The sequence below is a fragment of the Neoarius graeffei genome, chromosome 26 (assembly GCF_027579695.1).
Source record: "Neoarius graeffei isolate fNeoGra1 chromosome 26, fNeoGra1.pri, whole genome shotgun sequence".
Lineage (NCBI taxonomy): Eukaryota > Metazoa > Chordata > Actinopteri > Siluriformes > Ariidae > Neoarius > Neoarius graeffei.
In genome coordinates this window covers 50,657,478-50,680,835 of record NC_083594.1, presented here as the reverse complement: position 1 = coordinate 50,680,835, position 23,358 = coordinate 50,657,478, and the positions used below count along the sequence as shown (strand labels likewise).

The window sequence follows — 23,358 nt, the reverse complement described above, 5'->3', positions numbered from 1 at the left end:
GCCGAGAGCGCTCCTCGTCGGGCACGGCCAGGCGGGCGAACGCCCTGGTCCGTCCGCCCTGTCTAAAAAATAATGGTACAACTCCGAGTGAAGGTCGCTCGAACCTTCACTCAATGCGCTGTCGAAGCGCGCAGAAGATGTTAGTACGCCTGTCATTATAGTGCGGACTTTCCATAGCATAGAAAATCGCCATGTTTCAATTTGTGTCACTGAACTTTGTTTCATGTCACTGGTCATATAAACCTATGTAAACAGGAAAAACGCGGAAGAGTTTGGTCGCATCTAACTACAGCCCCAAAAAATACCATTGGCCATACTGAGCCTAGCTACATTGCTAACAGGAGTGACAGCGCGTCTGACTGACTGGGAGGTCGCAATACACCATGATGTTCAATGTACGTTAAACACTCTAAAAACGAAACAATTTTCTCGTCATCCAAGACACAAAAACTATTTTGTCGCATTCGTCATCATCACGATTCACACTTCTCCGTATTCATCTACCCGCTTGTGCTGTACCCGAAAGTTTTTGTGACGTATGATCACGTGACAGCGGCTCTTCCGGTTGTAAAACATGCATATCGGAGCTCGAGCAGAAATGCCATATAATCATCACGAATATAACGATTTTGCTGAATTTAATAGATAATTTTGTATTTGTTGATGCAATTATTTCATATTTTTAATGGAAAGAAACTGATATAGCGTGCATTTATGTTTCATGTCCCATGTCCTTTAATTTGGAGAGTTCCTACTTGAAAATCGCTATCGCTTTCAGACATTTTACACAACCTCTCACGACCAAAGTCCGTACACGTACAAGTCTGTTTGGCCGAAATGACGTCACGACGACGCCCCCTGGCGGTGAAAGTGTGCATAAGTGAGATGTAAACAAACCTTCGGAAATTGGGCAAAACAGAATATTTTAACCGTTTTATTCAATTTTAGGGTGCAAATTAGACACCAGGAAGATTGAATTCACTTTTTGGGTCGTTCTTCTAGACAATAAAGTTGATATTCTACATTCCACCTCCGACCCTTGCGTATGACCTTTAAGTCCTCCAGGGCGCAAGCCAAGGGTGTGAAAATCAAGCATTTATGACACACCATCACTGGAAACTTGACACCCAATTACTCACTCGGATGTTTGTGCAGGTGCATTTCCTCAACTGGTGGAATTTTTCTTTGTCATTTTCCATTCGGACATCAATGACATTCAGGGTCATTTTGTCAAACACTTTACCAATATACAAATTGCACAAGAGATCTCACACACACACACACACACACACACACACACACACACACACACAGAAGGTACTGTGGTGAAATCAGTGACAAGTCTCATGATACGATAGCTGTAGGCAAAACTATGTGATCAACAGAAGGAATTTGGTTTTGTAAGTTCATTTAGATTTGTTGACCACAAGTCCTATAAATTTCAACTAGCAATAATCGCGCCTCAGATAAACCTCATAGGCTACGATACTGCCAATAGGGCGGCATGGTGGTGGTGGTGTAGTGGTTAGCGCTGTCGCCTCACAGCAAGAAGGTCCGGGTTCGAGCCCCGTGGCCGGCGAGGGCCTTTCTGTGTGGAGTTTGCATGTTCTCCCCGTGTCCGCGTGGGTTTCCTCTGGGTGCTCCGGTTTCCCCCACAGTCCAAAGACATGCAGGTTAGGTTAACTGGTGACTCTAAATTGACCGTAGGTGTGAATGTGAGTGTGAATGGTTGTCTGTGTCTATGTGTCAGCCCTGTGATGACCTGGCGACTTGTCCAGGGTGTACCCTGCCTTTCGCCTGTAGTCAGCTGGGATAGGCTCCAGCTTGCCTGCGACCCTGTAGAACAGGATAAAGCGGCAGAGATAATGAGATGAGAAAAGTTTAACACACTTCGCTGTTGGCTTTCAATTGTCTGATATTTGCCATACTGCTTTTTGCTGTCAACAACCCCATCTGTTCTTACTGGTCAAATTGATGGTCCAATACCATTAGGCATTTTCACCAAGTGTAGGTCATAAAAAGAATTTTCCCCGACACCCAATTATTTTTGTTGAGTGGACCAAAAGCTCCTGAATTCGAAATCACAGACTTCCAATTTTATTAGTTTTTTTTTTTTAAATAGAACAATTCATGAATTCTCCGAACAGCCCTGAATTCTCCGCTATTTTTTCCTGCTTCACCATGACCCAATTCAAGATACTACGTCACGCATCACATGGTGGGCTTTCCCCGTTCGCACAAGGCATTGTGGGATACAAATTAGAAACAGGAGAGAAAAATGGAGGACGTGAGTGTGCGAATGAAACGTGAAAGAGCGAATACAGTAACGGAAAGAAAGCGAGAAGAAAAGACGTTATGTTATACATGAAGGAAAGGAAACGCAGGATAAATATCGGCGCTCAGCGAGCACCTCGGTGTGATCAGCTGTTCGTTTAGCGACAGAATGATGGAACTGTCCGTGTACAGTCAAAGGTAAACCTGCGCATGCGCGCGCATGCGCACACACACACACTTCCTCTGTCTGCTTGACTGCGCAAAGCGAGCGATTTCATGCACATTATTTGCTTTAATCCCCTCAAATTAAAGCAAACAGAACGGCCTGATATTTTGTGATTATTTATTCCAGAAGGAAACAGATCACAATGACCACATTTCAGAAGGAAATAAATTTCACCGATTTTATGAAATCAAAAGGCCATCTTGCTTTAAAAATGAACAAATGAATAAACAAATAAATCTTTCCTTCATGCACTTGTATGAACATTTGTACTCCCTCCATCAGCTTCTCTTAGAAAAGCACTCGGACAGCGCAGACCTCCGCCAAGAATCCTTTAAAAAAAAAACCGGGATCCAGAAGGTGATCCGGATCACCGCCAAAATTTATTGGATTGTTACTTGTGCCCAGTCGCACCTCTGGAAAAAATTTCAGAGCAATCCGTGCATTACTTTTTCCGTAATGTTGCTAACAGACAAACCAACAAACAAACAAACCAAGGCTACCGAAAACATAACCTCCTTGGCGGAGGTAATAATAATAACTAGAATGCATTTCCAGAGAAAAAGCGAAAGTGTGCTTGCTCAGGTGCGCCGCCATGGCGACCGACAAGAGAGGCGACCGCACGCCCACACGACAAGTTTTGTGTCAACACGCGAAAGTTTGGCCAAGACACAAGGCGGATTCTCATACGGAGATGACAGGCTGGCAAGGTTCTCTACAGGGACATCCCAGAGCATCACTAACATGAAAATCTAGATGTAATTCTAAATCCGTAAAGAGATATGACCCAAAACACATTTTTGCTCATTGTGGCGCCCCCTAGTGGCCAAATGACACCAAATTTGATGAGGGTACATTAACTGGTGCCGAAAGTCATCTCAACAAATATGGTCTTGATACATCAAAGCGTTTGAGATATGAGCCAAAATACGTTTTTGCTAATTGTGACGCCCCCTATTGGCCAAATGACACCATATTTGATGAGGGGAGTTGGATGGTGTCCAAAGTCATGCCACTAAATATGGTCTTGATAAGTCAAAGCGTTTCCGTGATACGAGCTCACTTCCTGTTTGGTGGCTTCGCCATCGATTTTGATTGGCTGCCACGGGCGAACGCTTTGACGTATGAGAGCGAAACGAATATCATTCATTAGGCATGGACTGGAGATCATGTGTGCCACGTTTCGTCATGATCGGACAAAACATGCGGCCAGGGTCACTCTACCTTCACTTTGGACAAAATTCAAAATGGCGGAAAATCTAAATTAGGCGGAGAATGACGTCATAGGGTGCGTTGGAATCGTCTAGCTCCAAGGATTCCAACAGCACCAGACTTATGAAAATCGGACATATGGATCAAAAGTTACGTGCATGAACGCATGCAAGACTGTGATCAGTTGTTGGCGCTAGAGCGTGAGACGTACCAACATGAAACTTGATGAAATCAATCAGGGTCCAGTCCTCTATCAGCGTACCAAGTTTCACGACTTTACACCTTATGGTTTGGACTACAGAAGGAAAAATCTGTTTTTTGCGTCGCGCGCCCATTCATTTCAATGGGGAAAAAATTAATCCTTTAAAAAATATCCAGGATCCAGAAGGTGATCCGGATCACCGCCAAAATTTAATGGATTGTTACTTGTGCCCAGTCACACCTCTGGAAAAAATTTCAGAGCAATCCGTTCATTACTTTTTCCGTAATGTTGCTAACAGACAAACCAACCAACCAACCAACCAACCAACCAACAAACGCTACCGAAAACATAACCTCCTCGGCGGAGGTAACTAACATCACACATTTTCTTTCAATTACGTTCATTATGTCATATATTAAATATAGTTAGGTTTTTTTTTCTTTTTTATCAGACATCTAGTTTTTAGGTTTGTTTACCTGACATGTTTCGACGTACGACTGTCGTCTTCCTCAGAGTGTCACCGGATGTTATTGGTGACGCATCTTTTATCAGCTGATGTTTCCGAAGGCGTGGCCTTCCTGTCTGGTTTGACAGGTCGGTCACGCCTTCTACTGTCTGTTCGTCCCCTGCAAGATGGCACCCCAGGTATGGGAGACAGTCGTACGTCGAAACATGTCAGGTAAACAAACCTAAAAACTAGATGTCTGATAAAAAAGAAAACAAAAAACAAAAAACTAACTATAACATCACACAGCCTGATAATTCATCACAGTTTTTTTTTTTCCATTTCATCAACTTGAATAGTCATAAATTTGTACCGTGGTTTATTGTCGCACGGTATATCGTTACACACACACACACTGGTAACGAAAAGTAATTTACTTGTCGTGCAAGTACTTTCCAGAAAAGTAAAAAAAGTCATTTTCACTTAAGACAGCAGTCGCTAACAAGGAACACGGAGCTCGTCCACACTGCAGGTTTTGGTTCAGTAGAATTTGATTGGTTCAGTAGAACGAGCAGCTGGAGATGGACGTTACACAATCAGAAGGCTAAAGCCAGTGCTTTTGTTGTGTGCGCGCACATTCCGTAACAGGGCTATGTGCTTACATAGGTATGCGTGTAACGTCTGGGTCAGTGAAGAGTGTGAGCTCAGATCCTCTACAGAACACACACCAGCAGACCTGCCAAAGCTCGTCCCTCTGAGAGGGCTGAGACTACAACAAGAACGACCCCTCAAAGCGCTCACACAATTCGCACACACACACACACACACTCCTGGAATTATCACACTCACACATGCACGCATCTTGAGTGGTTTAAACTTTGGCAAAACTTCAATGCTCACTCCATTGTTCTTTTTTAATCATCAGTTACATATGCACACAAACATCAACAAATACCAAACTCAGGGTTGTCTTGGTATCATTCACACACACACCATTAGAAACACACTTATACAAAAGCATTCCTACCAATACATTAATTACACACACACACACGGTATCCTCCTCCTTCATCCATTTCTCTTCTTTGCTGGCATTTATAGTAAAGTTATTGGGTCTCTCTGAAGACCTGGTGCAGATTTAGAGACTGTGCTGATGTCTCCATGCAGTAATGGATGGGATCTGCTAAAAGAATCACACTCATCTGTTATCAGAGCGACAGATGAAGAAACTACATAAGTCAGTGAAGAAGACAGCAGGGGAATGCTGGGAGATCCATCAACTCATTCATCTCGAACAGTCACACCTTCCCAAAACAGAACCACGGTCTGGACGTACCTTTAAATTAATTAAAAATCGCCAACGTCTAAAGAAGAACCGTGACGACGAGTAGGCGTATCAGACGCTCGCTGGCCGCGCTGTGAAGATTGTCCATGCAGACGCTCATCTAAGTTTCCAAATTGCTTAAGTCTTGAATATTTTCTATCATTAAAAGCTTACAATCTCTGCTTTCCAAAGAAATGTATCTGGTGAAGCTCTGTTCAGTACTTTGGGAGCAACGGCAGGGTGAAGTCGGTACAACAGGGTAAAAATTCTGTTCGCGTGACGTTAGGAAACTGCCGGTGCTTTTCTTTTTGAGTCACGGGAAAGCACTCAGGCGCTCTCTCTCTCTCTCGATCAGTTTCCCACTGGATTACTCATCAATATCAATCAGCTCACTTTTATAGCGACGTTCTCTCGCTCTCATTGTTTCTGATGAAGGATTCAGCAAAATTTTCCGCCTGCTAGTTTTAATGTCACGAATCACGGGAGACTTTGAAGTGAGTTTTCGTAGCTTTACCTACTTGTTTTTTCAAACCATACCGATTCATGTAAATAAAGAACTATTTGAGAATATAACTCGAGTTGTTTTGATGAAAAATACTGAGACCTTAGTGGTCGGAGTGAGATTTTAAAAAGCCGGGAAAGTCAGAAACGCGAGGGTCGATTTCAGTTCAGTTAATGTGAATCGATTATTGGATGTGGATCAGACGGTTTTTTTGAGGTTCGCCTTGAAAGCTGCGAATATTATCATTTATATTCTTTCATAGAAACACTAGTAGGCCCTACTTAGAAACGCAAAGGCCTACAGAGCACAAAGAGGGGATTAGAAATAATCTTTTATTACTTTTTTATTGAGCATACCGATTTAACACTTTTACCGAATTAGCGCAATTTGTTTTTACGCATTTTTCAAACTTTCTATTCAATACACAACCATCTCAGTGCTGCCAATTTCCATGTAAATATTCTTGAAAAATAAAAAAAAAAAGTTAGCCAGAAAAAACATTTGATCTCATTGGGTAATGAGGCTCATTTTGGACCATGTGATCCTCATACAGAATATTACGGCAGTTTTCTCAAAATTAAGCCGTTTTTTCCAATCTTTGATTTGTAATATCTCAAGAACGGATAAACATATTTTAATTCTGTAAAAAGTATGTTCTGCATTCAATGAATTCTGAATCCAACGAGAGCAGTTTCAAGCAATTTGGATTGAATTTTCACCTGATTTGCCCATTACGAGTGCTTCGTCATTCGAAATAAATTCAGCTCTGATGAAAGCTGAAGTAAACTCTTACATTTTATCCGTTTACTTTTGGGATGAAAGCACAAGAAATATTTCACAAAAATAGACGCCCGCCTGAAATCACACACACTGATTTCTCACGTTATCTAATCCACCAGACAAGCTCGCTATCCCAATACAAACTGTCGTGATAACTAACATGTTTACTTAGCAGCATGTAGATTAGCTCATAGAGATGGTATTCTTGCCATCACATCTATGAAAAAAAGTGCTCGCCTAATGAAAACGACGTCATAAAATCCCGGGTTTTCTGTGTGCGATGTGCTCAAAAAGGTTGTCAAGTTCACCGATGAATAAAAAAATTAGTTTGAAAAAATTTTTTTTTACGTCTGAATCCTGTTCCAAAAAATCACTAAAAGCTTATCCGGCATTAGATCGCAGCGATTTATTGGTCACCAGCGCTGTACGTGTGACGTCATTTGCGCAACTGCATCCTTTTGTAAAGCTCTTGACGCAACTTTACGACTACAAGGACGAAGAAGTGACTCAGAGTGAATAAGCACTGTTTCGGTTTACTTTTAGATCAGTAATTGTCTGTCGTCTATCTAAGGATTATATTTGGCCACATAGAAACTAGCTTAGAACGTTATTGATCTGACGAAGGACAACTAATCAATTCAAGCAACTGGCTAAACACGAGCTGGACACCACCTGTGCGGTGGTGAGCTCCTTGGGACGGCGCTTCGGATTTCTGTTTCCAGATCGTAGGAACTGCTCCGCGTACCAGACGTCACACAAATCCTTTGACGTCAGTTTGCCTTATAAATTTATCTTTTTCAAAATGTATGGAGCAGGCACCAAACCGTCCTGTCGGCTTGAAGTTGCCTCTCTTTGCCCGTACAAACCGAACCCATTTATTCCGTAAGTGCCCTGGCGACTTTGGGTTATAATGGATCGAAATTCCGTTTTTTTTTTTTTTTAACTGGCTACACTTGAACAGCCTTGAACGACGCACCTCAGTCTTAAGGCCAATTTATGCTAACAACGCAGTCCTCGCAGATGGCGTCGCAGATGGTGTCTGCGTAGCCCCCCCCTTCGCAGACGCTCTACGCGCACCTCCCAAAAATTGTGACCACCGCAGAAGCCTCGCAGACAGCGTCGCAGACAAGAGGGCTCTGATTGGTCCACTCTACATCCGCTGTACACGCACTTCCGCTTCCCTACTTTCCCGGTTTGGTTTGTTTTCACGACCGCCATTTTTAAAAACACGAGCGAAGATGGAGCAGCACGAAGAGCGGTTGATTGAGGAAGTGAGGAAGCACGTACATCTATATGACTCCAGTTCTAGTCATTATAAGTAACCGGAGGATAAACACTCCACTAACCACACCCACCAACTACTCCTAGTGATTTCGCGACTTCGCGCCCCCTTGCGTTATGGCGGTGAATAACATCGCGCACGCCTATTACTCCCCGCTCAACGATAAATTACAACTGTCTGCAAAAAGCTGTCTGCGAAAGCCTTGTCGCAAGAGCATGCAGAGGCCCTTAGAAGGCATGCTTCGGTTTTAATTTTGTTCTGGAATTTAAAAAATAAAAAAACGTGTGACATTTTCCAAAGTAGACGAAGCCATCAATGCTGCAAACTTTCAAGCGTTGCGCATATGATGTCACTTCCTTTGAATTAACAGTGACTTACTAGGAACGCATTCATGTCATGGCGGACTCAAAGAGCCAAACTTTACCGGCTAAACAGAACATGTTCCTAGTCTCATATTAAAATACAATTTGGACAGTAAACTATTTAACTGAAGTCATTTTTAAACTATTTCTTAATTAACGTGTTATTCAATTACGTTTTCGGTTTTAGTAACCTTATATCGTGGCTCGTATTGGCAACTAATTGCAGTTAAATACTATACTTATCTGCCTATTCGGTTTTTAACCGTGTTGAATTTAGTTTGTTTGGTCCACGGCAGGCGTCACTTATCCGCGCGATCTTCACGAGACTTGTGAGAGACTTCAAAACGTGAAGCGTCCGCGCCGCCATTTTGAAAACTGTTTTCCAAACGAAGTATTGCACAAAAACGAGTTTAAATGATGATTACTTTTAAAACTTGCCTGATTGCTATCAAAACAACCAAAACTTCCGGCTTGATTACGTCAGCATTCGAAGGAGGGCGTGCGCATCTTTTGACAACGTTGGCAGATGTTGGTCGCTTTCATTTCCGCCGTACGTTTTACTTCCGTCCTACGATGTCTTGCACAGGTCTCAATGAATCTCGTTTACGGCCGTCGCTTTGACATACGGACTGATATATTACAGAGCATATTTCAAAACACTCATAACTTGCTACAGTATAGCAGCGACAAAATAGCGATCGAAAATGCATTCCGATATTTAATAAAATGAGATAAATAGAATTTTGATAATAAAAAAAAAATTTGCTTTGAGTTCTCCTTTAACACGTCTAGTTTTATAAAGGCATAATTTCCAGGGGTGAGGTCATTTTCGTAAGATTAGTACTTGAACAAAGGTTTAGATTTGTTCCGTATTTTGATCGGGTCAAGGAAGCTGTTATGATTTATAAAAATAGAATTATTGAGCAATGTTTGAAAATATAGATTTCACGGTCAGTCTGTGGGCTCGACTGTATTCTAACTGCGTCCAAATTCTCAGTCTGGACTTACCACGGTTAAGCGAGTGAGTCGTAAGGAAACAATTCGGACGTACTCCGCCGCCATCTTACCTGTCCCCGAGACCGATATTCACACGTGATGTAGACTCGCATGTACAGTGAAATTAAAAGCAAACAGAAATGTTGAAACGATTCAGACAGCCACCTTCTTTCTGTTCACCTTCAGCTATTCTGAGGCTCCGGTTCAATTAACGTAACAGAGTGGTATGTTTGCATACTCCAGATGTAGTCGATCATCTGGATACCTTTCGACTACTATTAAATGCCTACTCAGTATTCGGACACACTCCATCCTGCTTTTTGCGTACTAACAGTATGGAAGTATGCATATTCAACTCGGTTTCACATTACTGAGTTGTTTTTTTCCACAGCTCCATGCCCATGACCCTGAGGACAAGGGCGACCCAGTCATGCCTCCACGCACAGTGTAAATCTTTCATATTCGTATAACACACGTGTCACCCAAAAAAAAGACCCATGGGGGTTTGCCATACTGCCAGCCAATCAGCCAGAGAAGAAAAGATAAACAGAGAAGAGGATGGGTCACTGCAAAAACACACACAAATGTAGAGACACATGTTCACCATACTGGCGTTGGAAAAGAAGTGTGGCTGTGTGCAGCAAATATACATTACATCTACAGATATATAACTAAAAACACATGGACCTATAATAAAAAAAATATATATACAATAAGATGTACAAAAACCCGAACCACGAAAGAGCCTCAAGATCAAAAAGAAATCTTCTTAACCCTGGTGTACTTTCCGTCGACTGCGGTCTATCAACAAATCAGTAATGCCCTGTTGTATTTACGGTAAACCGAAGCAAAACCTGTGAACCGTCACTAATGACGTTACGAGGTGCGAGAAATATTTCACACCACACAAACGCCTCGTCTCAAAGTCAGCCTGAAAAAAAAAAACAAATAAAATTTATGGCCTCAGAAACGGAAACAGGAAATACACGCGCAACAGAGTTTGGGTCAGTTCTGTCCATCACGATCGACTGAGACTCGATAATAAAGAGACAGGATGGGACTGAGAAACATCACAAAAATATTCAACTGTATTGTGATATTTGATGATTGGAGACATTTTCATAAATTCAACTCAATAGTATCCAAGATTTAAAAGTATTTCAAAAAAACAAGAAGGAAATAAATAAATAAATAAATAAATAAATAAATGACCTTTTTTTTTTTGCACCAATTAGTTTCCACAGCAAATGGTTTCCGACAACAACCTGTCCCGAAGCTTCGTTCCTCTTATAGCACAGCACTTTTTCCAAAGGCTCCAATTTACTGATTGATTTTATTTAGTAAAATAATGCACAAAATACATAAATATAGTGTACATTAAGATACATGGATAACACAAGAAAGTGTATAACATTTATTTCCATTGTGGTCCGGCAAAAATCAAATGGCAAAAATAGGGGTAAATACAAAATGATATTCATCTCATCTCATTATCTGTAGCCGCTTTCTCCTGTTCTACAGGGTCGCAGGCAAGCTGGAGCCTATCCCAGCTGACTACAGGCGAAAGGCGGGGTACACCCTGGACAAGTCGCCAGGTCATCACAGGGCTGACACATAGACACAGACAACCATTCACACTCACATTCACACCTACGCTCAATTTAGAGTCACCAGTTAACCTAACCTGCATGTCTTTGGACTGTGGGGGAAACCGGAGCACCCGGAGGAAACCCACGCGGACACGGGGAGAACATGCAAACTCCACACAGAAAGGCCCTCGCCGGCCACGGGGCTCGAACCCGGACCTTCTTGCTGTGAGGCGACAGCGCTAACCACTACACCACCACAGTGCCGCCCACAAAATGATATTATGTAAACCATAATATACTGTAATAATAATAATAATAATAATAAGTTATTATGAAAAATAATTTTAAAAAATAATGATAATAAATTTGAACAAAGTTGCCGAAGGACACTTGATCCGTTTATAGCTCCAGTCAAACTCTCCAAAACAAGTTCATCCCTGTTACCTTACCAGCATGGCTTTTCTGTCAAGAAAAATTATAAAAAAAAAAAAAAAATAAAAAAAAAATACAGTACCATGCTACAGTGGTGCTTGAAAGTTTGTGAAACCTTTAGAATTTTCTATATATTTCTACATAATTATGACCTAAAACATCATCAGATTTTCACACAAGTCCTAAAAGTAGATAAAGAGAACCCAGTTAAACAAATGAGACAAAAATATTATACTTGGTCATTTATTTATTGAGGAAAATGATCCAATATTACATATTTGTGAGTGGCAAAAGTATGTGAACCTCTAGGATTAGCAGTTAATTTGAAGGTGAAATTAGAGGCAGGTGTTTTCAATCAATGGGATGACAATCAGGTGTGAGTGGGCACCCTGTTTTATTTAAAGAACAGGGATCTATCAAAGTCTGATCTTCACAACACATGTTTGTGGAAGTGTATCATGGCACGAACAAAGGAGATTTCTGAGGACCTCAGAAAAAGCATTGTTGATGCTCATCAGGCTGGAAAAGGTTACAGAACCATCTCTAAAGAGTTTGGACTCCACCAATCCACAGTCAGACAGATTGTGTGCAAATAGAGGAAATTCAAGACCATTGTTACCCTCCCCAGGAGTGGTCGACCAACAAAGATCACTCCGAGAGCAAGGTGTGTAATAGTCGGCGAGGTCACAAAGGACCCCAGGGTAACTTCTAAGCAACTGAAGGCCTCTCTCACATTGGCTAATGTTCATGAGTCCACCATCAGGAGAACACTGAACAACAATGGTGTGCATGGCAGGGTCACAAGGAGAAAGCCACGGCTCTCCAAAAAGAACACTGCTGCTCGTCTGCAGTTTGCTAAAGATCACATGGACAAGCCAGAAGGCTATTGGAAAAATGTTATGCGGACGGATGAGACCAAAATAGAATTTAGTTTAAATGAGAAGTGTTATGTTTGGAGAAAGGAAAACACTGCATTCCAGCATAAGAACCTTATCCCATCTGTGAAACATGGTGGTGGTAGTAGTATCATGGTTTGGACCTGTTTTGCTGCATCTGGGCCAGGACGGCTTGCCATCATTGATGGAGCAATGAATTCTGAATTATACCAGCGAATTCTAAAGGAAAATGTCAGGACATCTGCCCATGAACTGAATCTCAAGAGAAGGTGGGTCATGCAGCAAGACAACGACCCTAAGCACACAAGTCGTTCTACCAAAGAATGGTTAAAGAAGAATAAAGTTAATGTTTTGGAATGGCCAAGTCAAAGTCCTGACCTTAATCCAATGGAAATGTTGTGGAAGGACCTGAAGTGAGCAGTTCATGTGAGGAAACCCACCAACATCCCAGAGTTGAAGCTGTTCTGTATGGAGGAACGGGCTAAAATTCCTCCAAGCCGGTGTGCAGGACTGATCAACAGTTACCGCAAACGTTTAGTTGCAGTTATTGCTGCACAAGGGGGTCACACCAGATACTGAAAGCAAAGGTTCACATACTTTTGCCACTGACAGATATGTAATATTGGATCATTTTCCTCAATAAATAAATGACCAAGTATAATATTTTTGTCTCATTTGTTTAACTGGGTTCTCTTTATCTACTTTTAGGACTTGTGTGAAAATCTGATGATGTTTTAGCTCATATTTATGCAAAAACATAGAAAACTCTAAAGCGTTCACAAACTTTCAAGCACCACCATACGTTAACGAGAAATGAAAACACGCAAAGTCCTCCATCTTGAGGAATTTCCCACAGCGGAAAACGTCCTGACCATTAATCCATCACTGCTGGAGAACAGGCTTGTAGTACTCAAGTCCGACTCCAGTACTGCCCTAATCTTAAGGACTTGTGACTTGACTTGGACTTGAGCACTGATGACTCGGACTTAAACTCAGACTCGTACATGGGAGACGAGGACTCTAATTTTTTTTTTTTGTAAAATGCCATAATAATTTGGCATAAAATATTTATATCTACATTAATTTTAATAGTAATTTCATGCAAAAGAATGCACATTCACCTGTTCAGGAACAAACTAACGTTAACGGCGCTAAAATGCCTGGAGAGAACGCCGCTAGGATTGTCCACTTTGCTTATACAGACTTCTCATGCAGTGGGAAAAATGCACTGCGATGTGTTCTATATGCAGAAGAACTATCGAGGAGACGACGGGGATAACCTCGAACTTCAATCGTCATTTGGCGAGACTCCACCCAGAGAAGGATGTGACATGCTATGTTCATTGCTCTGTTGATAGTGGGCGGGGCTTGCTTGCTGAGCGATGAACTAGCTAGTGTTAACCCTCTCTCATGTTATTTGCCCTGTTGATAGTGGGCGGGGCTTGCTGAGCGATGAACAAGCTTTTTATCTGTAGCCTGTTAACTAAAATGGGGCAGTCGAGCAGGAACGTTAGTCCAACACAGTAGCTGAGACGCTTTCACATCAAGGCAGCAACAGACACCGTCAAATGGTGCGGGTGGAGTCTTGTTCTCGAACTCGACTCGAAATTTTCTTTCGTGACTTGGACTTGAACACTGGGGACTCAAGACTGGACTCGGACTCGAGGTTCAGTCAGTACGTTTACATGCACATCCAAATCGAGCTGCTGTTGGTAATCGAGCAAAGGGTCCCAGCAGGGGTGCCAGAGAAATCCAATCCTACATGCACACAAGGAAATCGAGCTATTGTGTGAGGTACATTGTGCACCCGAGCCACAGGTGGCGCTACACGCCCCATCGTGTTGGTACACTTCCGGTTGTCGTCATGAAGAAGAGCTATTCAAGAGTGTAAACAAAGTCATCAGTTCCGTGTTCTCCATTGCGCGTTTTTCTCCCGTCCATGAATTTTAATATATTCAACTCCTTAAGCTGAATGAGCATGAACTCTGTCTTCTCATTGCTCCAGAAGTGCACATTTCTGCTCGCCATTTTCTCTTCTTCGTTTGTTCCTCCTGACCTCTTCTGCTGCTCGCTACTACTGTTGTCATGCCGACCGAGGCTGTCGTGTTTCCCGCTTGTGGTCTCGTCACTCGTCACTTCCGGAAGGGGCGGTGCTGAAGTAAGTAGCTCGACTACGTAGCTCGATAGGGTTTACATGCACTAAGTAGCTCGACAAAAATCGCATAATCTAGGTCGTGTAGCTTGATTACAAGAAATCCAGTTCGGTTCAATTTCAGCCTAGCTAAGGTGTTTACATGGCATTTAGAGCTTCGATTTCAGTCGAGCAACGGCAGAAATTCGATTTTCTCTATGTGCATGTAAACGCACTGACTGATTCGACTACAACACTGCAAGAGAGTCCTTTCATAAATACTTATTAAATGTCATAATACAAGATTATCTGGTTATTAAATGGTTTAGAATGAGCACGTTGACAAACCTGTGATTTGCCTTCAAGCTAGAAAGCTAGTCAGAGCTGCTGACCAATCAGATTTGTGTCATATTAACGTAATAATGTTAAAACCATATCCGCATCATCCAGCCTGACCAATTCATTGCTTAGAAAGAAACAAGTACAATTTTGTCAAAAGATTATATTTGTGAAGGTCGATTTTGGTCTGTAACTGCTGGCCACGCTTTTCCTGAACGATACTGAGCCACTGTGTTCATCGGGTGTTCGCGCTTCAACCTGAACACAGATGAAACGCTCATCAAGAGTCTGCATTCCAAAAACACAAAGCTGCTTCCACCTGTTCAACTCAGAAAAATCAACCTGCAGGTGAACAAACACAGGGGCAATTCAGGCAAATTGCCCTCAGCTGGGCTTTAACCAACAGGGTGGCCTGGCCTGAGGTTCAACTCCCCATCGGGGGACAGAACATGGGAGCTCGTCTCTGTTCAACTCATACTTTCCATGTCAGAGGTGATAATCTGTATCACCATCTTCACAAAGAAACCCATCCTTCCCAAATACGTCACTGATTTCAAGAACACACTCCCAACACATCCCAAACCCAAAACCAAAAGCCTGATCCAGTATTTGGTTCATTACTCATTGTATGTCTGGAAAATATATCTCACCATCATTGATACAGCTTTAGAGGAGGCTCATGTGTCAAAGACCAGACCAGCTGTTTTAAATTTACATGGCTTTATATAGTGAGGAGGGGGAGGGGTGGCTTCATTTTCTCTCAAATTTGTTTTGAGAAATTCACACCCACGAGTTATTCTGCAATATACATGACCTCACAGGCGCCTACGGTTGCTTCGTGTCTTTCTGATTAGCAAGGAAGAGAGGCAGGTCATCGTTTCCATCCCGACACCAAGAACAATTATGCTGCATTTGTCTTGATTCAGAAGTGTGAATTTGTCAGACCTCCATGTGCTCGAGCTACAAAGTGGAAGGAGAGAAGAAAAAAAAAACCTCCACCTCGATGAATGTTTGTCTTTTCAAGAGAAAAAAGAAAGCTAGTCAGCTTAGTGATCTAAGACATTTAAAGTTCATGATACGTCTGTTTGTTGATTTTTCTCAAGCAAATAAATCAATTTCCTGTTGACAGTCCAAGCAACCATTTTGATATCTGGTCATAGGCTGAATTCAGAGAGTGAATGACACTTTCCAGTGTTTCCCAGTAAAAAAAAAAAAAAAAAATCTATGTCAAAGGTGTTTTCTTTTGTTGTCTTTATCATAGTCAAAAGTTGGAAATACTTCGTTTGTGATCGGCTCCACCCCTTGCTAGAACAACTCTTCCACTTTCCCTTCCTTAAAATGGATTTCCACCTTCAATTATATGTTTATTTAAAAGTACCTACGAAAAATGTCATGTCACACCATGTCTCGCTAACTTTTTCCCTTTCTGTTGACATATTTCAGGCCCTGAAATAGGCTCCGCCCCAGCCAAAGGAGCATCGACCACTTGGTATCAATCAATCATTCCAGGTCCCTTAAAAAACTGCCCTGCCCTGGATCTTGCTCGATTTTTCATCGACATTGTTTGTATTTTTTTCTGGCCCTGAAACAAACTCCACTCCTGGCCATAAAAGAATTAATCAGCTCTTCCACTTTCTCTTACAAATTACTACTTTAAAATGGGTTACAGATGTTAATCATGTGATCATTTAAAGAAAATCATAGTGCGATGAGTCCCATTACATTTTTGCTTACGTCTTTCAGGCCCTGAAATCGGCTCCACCCTGGTTTGAACAGCACTGATCAGCTCAACCAGCTTTGGATACAAACCGCTGCTTTAAAATGGGTTCCAGACCTTAAAGGAACAGTCCACCGTACTTCCATAATGAAATATACTCTTATCTGAATTGAGACGAGCTGCTCCGTACCTGTCCGAGCTTTGTGCGACCTCCCAGTCAGTCAGACGCAGTCAGACGCGCCGTCACTCCTGTTAGCAATGTAGCTAGGCTCAGTATGGCCAATGGTATTTTTTGGGGCTGTAGTTAGATGCGACCAAACTCTTCCGCGTTTTTCCTGTTTACATAGGTTTATATGACCAGTGATATGAAACAAGTTCAGTTACACAAATTGAAACGTAGCGATTTTCTATGCTATGGAAAGTCCGCACTATAATGACAGGCGTACTAACACCTTCTGCGCGCTTCGGCAGCGCATTGATACGGAGCTCAGATATCAATGCGCTGCCGAAGCGCGCAGAAGATGTTAGTACGCCTGTCATTATAGTGCGGACTTTCCATAGCATAGAAAATCGCTACGTTTCAATTTGTGTAACTGAACTTGTTTCATATCACTGGTCATATAAACCTATGTAAACAGGAAAAACGCGGAAGAGTTTGGTCGCATCTAACTACAGCCCCAAAAAATACCATTGGCCATGCTGAGCCTAGCTACATTGCTAACAGGAGTGACGGCGCGTCTGACTGCGTCTGACTGACTGGGAGGTCGCGCAAAGCTCGGACAGGTACGGAGCAGCTCGTCTCAATTCAGATAAGAGCATATTTCATTATGGAAGTACGGTGGACTGTTCCTTTAATCATATGATCAGAAGGCAAATCGCATGTAAAACTTGCGCAATAGGTCTTGCTAGATTTTTTGTTTCTCTTTACGTATTTCTGGCCCTGAAATAGGCCCAATGCAAACTACTCCTTTAAAATGGATAACAGACCTTAACACAGTAGTATTAAAAAAAAGAATGATCAGTCATGTATCGAGATATCACGTCTCGGTCATGTCATAGGCAGCACTGTGGAAGCCAGCGGTGTAATCATAAGCAAATCATGTACAAGTGTGTGGGGTTTTGGACAGTGGTTCAGGATCATTTCTGGCAGGATCAGGCTCCAGGCTGAGGTGTTTCATAACAACATTCTTCAAGTATTACTGCTGCCAGCTCCTCTCCTCTCCCCTCTCGTCGTTCTCTTGTTCCCTCACCCTCCTTTCTTATCCAAACGTCTGATCAGTTTGAGCAAAGCGCTGCGGGGCAGAGCCCTCCTAACTCGCACAGGTACGCGGAGATCAGATCAAGCAGACCTCTTATTAATCATCGCCGCCTTTCCTGAACGCTACAGCTCTGATATCGACTCTCCCTTTGTCGAACATTCAGATTCATTACATCTCAACAAAGTTCTCTCCTTTCCCCAAAGCTTCAAGAAGTTCACTTTCAAAACAGCAAAGAAAACAAAGTTCACCGGTTCATCCGTGATTAACATTCCAATCAAGAAACAACTCCTGACGCATTAGATTAATTAAAGCTTTATTTTTAAAAGATGATATCGATCCAGAGGACTTTTCAGCTGATCCTGATCGTCTCCCAGCAGTGATCTTATTCTGCCCTCTGGTGGCACGATACAGAATTGAAACTCCTCCTCATCGTGAGGGTTCAAATATTTATACTGCACCAAGAAATCTCAGCCAAACAAGATAATATTGCTCAAGTAACCATGGCGATGTTCAGCATCAGTGAATCACATTTGTCTTGCTGTCATTTAACAGTGTCAATACTTCCGTTCATCCATCAATCCATCCTCACTGTAGTCCAGCAACTGACCCATTCATTCCAACTTTACCCCAGTTATCCTAGTTATAGCCCCTCCGTTCATCAGTTCATCCATCCCCAAAGATTTTTATTCCCCCCCCCATCATTTAAAACGTTCATATCATGCTCAGCAAACCAACTCTTAATTTAAAAAAAAATTATGTATATTTCATCCATCCCAGATATATTCCATCCACCAAGCCATCTCTCCCAGATATAGTTCAGCCAGCCAAGCTGTGGTCCATCCTTCCATCCTGGCTGTTGTCTATCTAATCCATGAATCCCAGCTGTTGTCAATCCATCCATCCATCCATCCACAAAATCATCCATCTATCCCAGCTGTGGTCCATCCATCCATCCATCCATCCATCCACAAAATCATCCATCTATCCCAGCTGTGGTCCAGCCATCCATCCTAGCTGTAGTCCAGCAACTGATCCATTCATTCCAACTTTACCCCATCAATCCACTTACTTACTTATGGTCCCCGTCAGACTGACGATGGGGGACCCTTGATAGCCCTTTTGAGGTGCCTTTTCTTCCACCGCTCGGCTGCTCGAGCCAGGAGGCTGTTCTCACAAAGCAGTCTGCCTGATCGTACAGCATCTCTCCAGGCAGCGCGATCTTGTGCGGTCTGGAACCAGGACTTTAAGTGGATGCCGAAGAGATGAAGGTCTTCCTTAGCGCAGTCTTTCCATCTTTTTCTCGGCCTTCCTCTGTCGCGCCTGCCCAGTCTTAGCTCCCCGAAAAGAAGTTGTTTCCGGATCCTGGCGTCATCCTTTCGCGAAACGTGGCTGAGCCAGCGCAGTCCGTTACTGCGCAGCATGGTCTCGATAGTGGTGGAGCCGGCGCGGTTTAAGATCTCAGCGTTGGTCACGCGCTGCCACCACTTCACACCCATTATCTGAGATCTTTGATGGAATACTTCAAGACGGCGGGTGTGGTGAGCCAGTGTAGGCCACGTTTCGGATCCGTAGAGCAGTGAAGGAATAACTATGGCTTTGTCAACAGTCAGTTTAGTAGACAGGGTGCAACCTCTTCTGTTGAAACATCGTTTTCGTAGAGCGTTAAACACAGCTGCGCCGCGAGACACTCGGCATTGGATTTCCGAGTCGAGGCTTGCGTCATCCGACAGGTTGCCTCCGAGATACGTGAAAGTTTGGGCACGCTTCAGCTCAGAACCATCAATTGTGATGGCGGGTGGTTCTTCAACAAAACCCACATAAGTGGTCTGTTAACCGTGTCGAAGGCCTTGACTAAATCGACAAAGACTATGTGTAGTTCGAGGTGCTGTTCACGATATTTTTCCAAGAGCTGGCGAACAGCAAACATCATATCACTGGTCGCCCGGCCACTTCTAAAGCTGCACTGTGCCTCTGGGAGGTGTTTCTCTATGCAAGGCCACACTCTGCTCAGAATAACGCGGGCAAAGACCTTTCCAAGAACAGAAAGTAGCATGATCCCATGATAGTTGCCGCAGATGAAGCGAGATTGCTTCCATTTTTCAGGTCCTGAGGCACCCTCTCTTCCTCCCAGATGGTAAGGAGGAGTTCATGGAGTTCCACGAGGAGGGTAGGACCACCTGCTTTAAGAACCTCTGCTGGGATAAGGTCTGGACCAGGAGCTTTATTGTCAGCCAGATGGTGAAGAGCTGACTTCAATTCCTCGGTTGTTGGGGGTGCTTCGAGATCGGTGAGTGGCTCCTCCTGTGGTATATCATCGAGAACGCTAGTGTCTGCTGTCCCTGGCTGGTTCAGTAGGGCACTGAAGTGCTGTTTCCAGCGAGCTTAGATGTCCTCTTTTTCGGTCAGTTGGTTGCCACCTTCATCGTTGATGGGGCTCATGCCACTCTCGCGTCGCTGGTAAACAAATTTGACCGACTGAAAAAAGGATCTAGAATCATGCCTTTCTGCATGCTGTTCGATTTCTTTGGCACGATCCAGCCACCACTGGTCTTGGAGGCAGCGAATTTCCCTTTGGCAGATGTTCCTGGCAAGTCTGTAGCGCTCACGGTTTTGCTGGGTGTCACTGCCAAGTACAGCCTGGAAAGCAGTTTGCTTCCAGTGTAGTAGGTCCATGATAGTTGGATTATTTTAATCGAACCAGTCCCGATGATTGCGCTTTTGATAGCCAATGGTGGTAGCAGCGCTAGAGTGGAGAGTATCCCGAAGGTTTTCCCAACGTTGTTCGAGGGGCTGGTGTCCAGCACGGTTGCTTGGTAGGTTCTTACAGATGGATTCGCGCAGTTACTCAGCTTTGCTAGGGTCCTTCAGGTTGTTGACATTGAATCGCTTAGGCGCGTTACTTTTCCGCTTTTGAGCTGAGAGATGGAAGCTGAGTTTCAGACGAGCGCATACCAATTTGTGGTCGGTCCAGCAGTCCGCGCTGCGACGAACCCTTGAATCAATTATGTCGCTCTTGTAGTGTTGTTTAACAATAATATAATCGATGAGGTGCCACCTTTTTGACCTTGGGTGTTGCCACATTCCCTTATGGATGTTCGCATGGGAGAGGAGTGCGTTGGTAATGCAAAGGCCGAAACGGGCACATAATTCAAGCAATAGGGTGCCTTGATCACTCATGTCACCAAGCCCGTGATGGTCAATTACGTTTAACCAGGCTTCTGAGTCTGTTCCAACGTGGGCGCTGAAATCACCAAGCAGGAAAACTCTGTTGAGTCTGGGAGTTGCAGTTAAAACTTCCGATAGTTGATCATAGAACAGTGCTTTCTCCTCGGGTGGTCTTTTTAAGGTGGGGGTGTAAATACTAATCACTGTTACAGTGAATTTATCCAGCATGATCCTCATGTTCATTACCCTGGAGCTAATTCCCTCCCAACTGATCACAAGGGGGCGGATGGTGTTCTTATTTACGATAGCGACTCCTTCAAGCTTAGGTTGTTCAGGGGGTCTTCCAGAGTGGAGAAAGGTGTAGTCTCCTCCTACGAATTCGCCTTCACCTGGTATACAACATTCACTGAGACAGGCGATGTCGATATTAAGGCATTTAAGCTCTAAGGCCACCAGGGCTGAATGGCGCTCTGGAGCCTGGCGTTTGGTGGCAGCTTCGTCAGACATAGTCCTGACGTTCCAACAAGCTAGCTTGATTTGCTTGAGGTTCTTACGAGCAGATCTGGGTTGATCAGAGCCACGGGGTCCTTTAGGCTTTACCCGGGGGCCGTCATGCTTGCTGTTAAGCTGCCCAGATCCACGGCGTACTAGTTGGAGTTGATGTGCTTTCTTTAATGGGTCCGTAGCAGGAAAAAAAAATACCATTGCTCAGGGTTGCTAGCCCCTTGCAGTGGGCAAGTAGGCTGCCCTCTTCCGTACTTGCGTTCCTCAGTGGTTCGATTTTGGAGTGGAATCATAACGAGACACAAATCACCAGATCAAAACCAAGGAGGCCGACTTAAGGACCAGTGGGCTAACCCAAGCAGGGACTGGTCCTGATTTGTTTTCGGGGTTTACTCCCTTAGATCCACCGCGTTCTGCAAAACCAGGGGTGGCGCTTGGAGCCACAGCATGTGGTCTTCAGCACATGAGAGGCTAGATGGTGTGGCCGCTTGCTGATGACGAATGGCCGTATATTACGCATCGCATGCCAGTGGATATGGGGAGACCAGTCTGGGACGCCAGATGGAATAGGCCGACCAGAAAGGTACTACTCCTCCAGTGATCCTTTGCCCCCAACCATCAATCCAATCATCCCAATTTTTGCCCATCCGTTCACCAGTCTATCCATCCATCCATCCATCCATCCATCCCCAAAGATTTTTATTCCCCCCCTCAGTCATTAAAAACATGTTAATGTCATGCTCAGTGAACCAATTTAAAAAAATAAAATCTATTCATCCATCCCAGATACATTTCATCCACCAATCCAACTATGGTCCATCCTTCCATCACAGGTGTAGTCAATCCATCCATCAATCCAGCCACAAAATCATCCACCTATCCCAGCTGTGGTCCATCTGTCCATGAATCCCAGCTGTGGTCAATCCATCCATAAAATCATCCACCTATCCCAGCTGTGGGGCATCCATCCATGAAACCGAGCTGTGGTCCATCACTCCATCAAAATATCCACTCACTCCTCCTACAAGTAGTTCATCTACCCATCCATTCCAGCTGTGGTCCATCCAGCCATCCATAAATCCCATACATGGTCTATCAATTCATCGAAATATCTATAAACTTCTTCCGTCAGTGGTCCGTCTATCAATCCATCCCAGCTGTGGTCCAGCAATACCAATCATCCAACAAAGAATCTTAGTGATGGTCCATGCATTCCAGCTGCAGTCCATCCATCCATCCATCCATCCATCCATCTTGAGATCTTCATCAATCAATCAATCAGACAACTAACAAACTGCCCACTATTATGAAACATTATTAAACCAAAACAAACACTTAAAGTGGCTCGCCCTGTACAACGTGGTCTGTTCATGTGTCCACATGAGTTATCTCAGTCTCCACATATCTCCTCCCTAAAGACTGATCCCAAGTCAGGGCTGTTTCAAGGATGCCTCCAATTAATTAACCAAATGAAAGCTCCTCTAATTAAAAGACATTCAGACTAAACAAACTTATCCTGACAGGGCCACAGCCTTGGCGTAGATAACGAAAGCTGAGGAAACAAATGAGCTCTATGACACACGTCACCATCCATCGTCAAGACGATCCCAGCAGCATCTCGCCAGAGCCTGCAGCGTGCTGGGAAATCGTTCCGCTGCCATCCAAATGTATTCATTTATTCTGAAAGCTCCGGAGAAATCACATAGCCGTGCCGTCCCTTGCCC

At 43.5% G+C, this 23,358-nt stretch overlaps 1 protein-coding gene and 1 pseudogene across 2 annotated transcripts in view; both read right to left on the bottom strand.

The window, feature by feature from the left end:
• The window catches only part of slc25a26 (solute carrier family 25 member 26), a 99,638-nt gene that overhangs the window by 49,900 nt on the left and 26,380 nt on the right, over positions 1–23,358 (bottom strand). The window lies entirely within an intron of this gene.
• LOC132874699 (U4 spliceosomal RNA) lies at positions 1,352–1,509 on the bottom strand (annotated as a pseudogene).